The sequence below is a fragment of the Pseudonaja textilis genome, chromosome 2, assembly GCF_049901715.1.
Source record: "Pseudonaja textilis isolate UNSWEBS1 chromosome 2, rPseTex1.2, whole genome shotgun sequence".
NCBI lineage: Eukaryota > Metazoa > Chordata > Lepidosauria > Squamata > Elapidae > Pseudonaja > Pseudonaja textilis.
Window position 1 is genome coordinate 101922741 of NC_141991.1, and position 5237 is coordinate 101927977.

A 5237-nucleotide genomic window follows, 5' to 3' on the forward strand; every position below is an offset into this window, starting at 1 on the left:
TGAAATTGCAAAGTAACTCAGTCAGTGGAGAAATAAATCATAGACTGCAAGATTGAATTGATAATAAGACAAGAATAAAATCTCTTTTTGGAATGCTTAGAACCACCTGGTCAGTTCCAATGTCTTCAAATAAGCAGCATTGTTCTAAAACAGGGTTGTCAAACTCCCAGCCCATGGGCCAGATGCGTCACGCACTGGTCATACCCACACTTAGTTTAGTGAAGGGGGGGAAAGTCCCAATATGTCGTGTGGTGCCACCATGACAATATGAGTTTGTCACCTCTGTTCTAAAGGAATTATACAAACAAGGTGGAATTCTTAGAGGTTGAACTGAATTTGGAAACCTTAAAACACAAAATTTGGAGCATGTGCTGGGTCTTATTATAACTTTCTGGTGAAATATGACTTAGAAACCAAACAAGTAAAAGGCTGCATAATTAAATGGATGCAGAATTCATAAAGAACACTTAGCATGCAACATTGGAGAAAAAAAATAAATTTACAATAAAAATTATATTTAGATAAACTGGTATATTTTACCACTTCAGTACTAGTTGCTATAGTTGATAATTCATGGGTGGTTTATTAAATAGCTATTTCTTATTGACCAAATATAATGTTCATTTTATTTTATATATCATTATGTATTGATTATTCAAATCAGTACTTATAGATTAACTTGATTTTAATGATGGTTTATAACTGTAAGATAATGTTAGGCACTTAAATATATAGAACTAACTGAACATTATTCTGAGAATCTGGAGTTAGTTTATGTAATATCATACTTGTAAATCCCTCTTCTATTTATTTTGTGCTTTTTAATATTGTTTCTCTTCTTTGTTCCTCTTTTGATTCTGCTTTGTTTTTTTAATGTTCAAATAATTAAAAACAAGAATACCAGAAAAAAAGAAACAAATACATTTATGCTATTGTGATCACCCCTAACTTTTTGTCAGTTTGATCTAGTAGTTAAGGCACTAGGTTAAAAAATGGCAGAAACTCTAGTAAAAAAAAAAGTGAAATTGGAGAACCAAGAGGAAGGAGTAGGAGCAAACTATTATCCAAAAGCTCCATTACAATGATAGATTTACTTAAAGAAAAACTGCTAGTCCTCCATGCAATTTGGAAAGGCTAGAATAAGCCATAATTCAATATAATGCCTCTGGTGAGCCTCTCCAAGTTCCACAAATCCTTTTGAGTTAATAATGACTTGTTTTCCCAACTATACATTCCCCCAGGACTGTATTGCAGCTGCAGAGGGCAACCTTGTGATCCTAGGAAAACATACAGTGATTGTTGAAGGAAAAGCAATGTGGATACATCTGCATACACTGAAGAATCCTTGTAGGGCATCCTTAGTGGAGTGTCCTTGTGGGGGCGGCATCTTTTTATGATCTTGGTGGCACCTTTTCTGGCACATTAACGACCTTATCTAGTTGGATAATGAAAGATCTGCAAACAACAAAGCTCAGAGAGCACAGACTCTACAGTTCTGTCCAGAGTTAGAGAGGTTCTCTTCAATTGGCACCATTTTGCTTTTGAACCTGAAGTATTGAGCATCCCTAATACGATTCCTGCTAGCAAAATTCTCTGTGAACCTCACTGCTATCCAGAGGGCAGCTTACACTGTTACCTTTGCAGGCGGAAGGCAGGCATCTGTGGTTTCTTGGGATGCAAAGCACATGCACATGCCTTGAATGGAAAGCAGGAGAGGAGAGCTTATTGGAGAACATTCAAGCATAGAGTCCTGCAGGACAACCCATCCCAAGGACCAAGTATCTTTGTGCCTTGTCCTAATCCCTGACACACTCAAGCATATTAAGTATGTTCTCTTTTGTGATTTCAGGTGATTCTGCCATCTGTCAAATACAGTAGCTGAACACAGGGAATGGCTAAGCAATGTACTTGACAAGACTCCCATCTTAAGCTTGCTACTTTCCCATTTGATATTTCCCCCTCCCAGTTTCTGTGAATTCATAAACACAAAAATAAAACCTTAAAAACGTTTCAAGCATGCCCTCCTGCAAAACACAAAAGGTTCATTAATTTATCTCCACACATATGCATGTACTTATTGGTTAATTAAACATTCACCATGACGGGGAGTAGAGTGTTTGGGGAAACTATAAAAAATGCTAACTTTAAACAAAATAATTTTTCCTTTTTTTAATGGTGGCAGATCAACCCACCATTGGTGAAGTGCATTGTCCCTGCATCTTTTCCCATAAATATGGAGAATGTTTCATTATTACTGACTTCCATGCTAGTGTAGCACCACTTGAAGACTTATCTCTGGGTGTGGCTGAAAATGGGAGAAGCATGTCAGGCAGTTATTCCACTTTCAAAGCCCAAAGTTATTTGAAGAATGTCTGCTCAGGCATATAGTAGCAGAGTCGGATGAAGGTTTCCAAAGGCCTCATTTTAATCAGGAAGCATTGTGGCTATAAGCCCCTGCTCAGAGGTCTGGGTCATTCAGAGGCTGGTATCTGGAAGGTTTGTGAAATAGGAATAGAATAGCACCAGCAGGTTGTAGCAATACTGGAGCGATTAACTGCATAAATCTGAATGATCATAAGGTGGCAGTGAAGATTTATGTTGCCCTGTATATCTTCATTGCTTTCTAGCAGTGGTTAGCACACACTGAAACAGTCTGTCGTACTCCCTGCAGCCTGCTTTTGTTCCCATCTCAGCCAATATCTAAGGTTTTTTTTTCCAATGTGATTCAGTTTTGATGTTATCCAACTTCACTTTCTTTTACCATATGGTATCATGGGACAATGTACTTTCATTAGTTGTTGATCTCTTCTTTCTATACTTGTACATGGATAGCAAAATAATGTTTAATTCTTTTTTATGGAGGAGCAATTTTACTTTCAGTCAGCTTTCAGAAGCATCTATAATATCTGTATACGTTTTCAACTTTTTCTTCGTTTTTAATCACGTGCTGCGAAGTAACACTAGCACAAACCATCACGATGTGTTTTATCCTCCACTCTACAACTCAGTGCCAAAAGTGACTCAGTAGGATGTCAGTTCAGCTGTAACTTAAGCAAAGATCAGATAAACAAGTGGTCTGGAGGAGGAATTCTGAGCTATCTAATCTTGACACCTTCAGTTCCCATGGGCTACTAGAACAATCCGGAAAGGACAGAACTAGGCATGTCCTCACAGTCACAAATCACTGATTAAAAACTCATCTCCTCATTAGGGACACAGCAAAGCAGTTCATGATAAGAAACAGATTAAGGTCTTAACAACACAGCAGAGAAAAAAGGACTTAATAAAATATCTTCCTCATTTTATTAATATTAATTAATAAATGGCACAACGATTTGACAGTGGGACAGAGTACAGCAAAACATTTTAAAGCAGATTTATGTTGCCCTGTATGTTGCCCTGCTCAAAATTAAAGTGACGACTTATAAAAGGGGGGGGGGGGACTTAGCTGGGTTCAAGTGAATGTGTTGGTGTGTATGCACTTGGTCTCTTGTGGAATTTAGGGACTCATGGAAAGTAGCTTGCAAAATCTTGCTCTACTGGATGGTTCTGCACAAATGGTTCTATGAGCAGTGGTCATATATGCGCAGTTCATGCAAGTGGGGATGCACGCATGCGTGCTCATCCACCACTTCCATGGCCCAGTTCCGAAGGGCTCTAGACCTAGTAGTGGGACATGGCTTGGGGATTAGGGACCCTTGATATAAGGTATACATTCATTTGATTACTGCATCAGGGTACATTTGTAGCATTACTGATTGCAATAGGTGTTTCAAATAAAGTAGGAACAGACATCCACACAGCTTGTGATTTTCCTTCTTTTCTGATTTGTTCTGCACTCTACTGAGGTCTCTAACTGATCCATGGAAGCACAAAGCACAATCAACTAAAAATAGCAGGAGTGAGGGGAATACATCTACTAGTGTCCCCCAAAAAATAAATAAATACTTTGCTCATTGGCAATATTTTGAATAAGCCAGAATCATTTTATAATTAAAATGATAGTTTAGCATACAGAACAAAATCTGGTGCCCTTTACTTGGGAGATGTATGAAGTAGGACAACTTGTTTTTCAGTGTTAAATAACAAAAAATATTACAGATTTAACATAAGAAGACCACTTGGGCAGTCTCAGGTGAAATCAATGTGAGTTACAGTATGCAAGAATGCACAGTACCATAAAAGGCAACAAATGTGAGTTGTTGTTGAAAGAATTTAATCTTGTAGGGCTTTGAAGATGTTTCTATCACTGTGGATGTTAATCTGCTACTAAATTGCTGAAGGGAGTGCTTTTTAGCCGTTACATTTTTCTTTCTTTTTTCTTTTCAACCAACCTGGGCTAATAATAATTAAGCAAATATTAACAATAATTACAGCAACAGTTTTAACTTGCTAAATAAGTTGCCATCAAAAATGATATATGAACCATGTTATGATTTCTATGGACATTTGGCCTTTTTAAAAAATAGTCTTAAAAAAAACCCTAAAGATGTTTCATTATCTTTCAGGTTTATATGAGTGGAACTAGATAAATTGTCAGCTTAATTGAATGAGGGTAAATTTTGATTTATGGAACTAATATAAAACAGGCTTTTTAGTTCTCCCCACATAATTAATTACACATCTTTTAACATTTTATTTAATAAGCATTTAACTTCGTTTAATTATATGGGAAGGGTAAGAACTGCTTTGACTTTGTTTCTGTAGAGTTAACAAGATTTACTATGAACTCTCATTGTGACCATTCATACTGAAGTATATTTAACACTCACTTCACAGAAGAGATATGTAATCCCATTCTGAAGTACAGAATCATTTTCAAAACTCAGTCATGGAATTCCAGTATAACCAAAAGACTCTTAGATGGGGGTGTCCAATCTTGGCTGACTAGTGAATTTCCAAAGTCCCTTCCAACTCTGTTGTTCTGTTCTGTTCTGTTCTGTTCCCACTTCATGAACACCATTAGTACTTTGAAAGATCCTCAGCTCTTCTGCGGAAGCATGAGGGGTTCATCAGCTATAGTGCTTTACAGTCAATCATTCTGTATTTTCTTCCATATGGATTTCTTGGTAAGAATATAGGAATAGTTTACTACTTCTTTCTCTGCCTCAGGCATTTGATCTTGTCATTAAACTGAAACCTACCTGCAGCATCTTCCTATATTGCTATTGCCCAAAGTAGCTGTCTGGTTCTTTAGCTGGACAACTAAAATGACCTTCCAACCTTAAATATTGCTG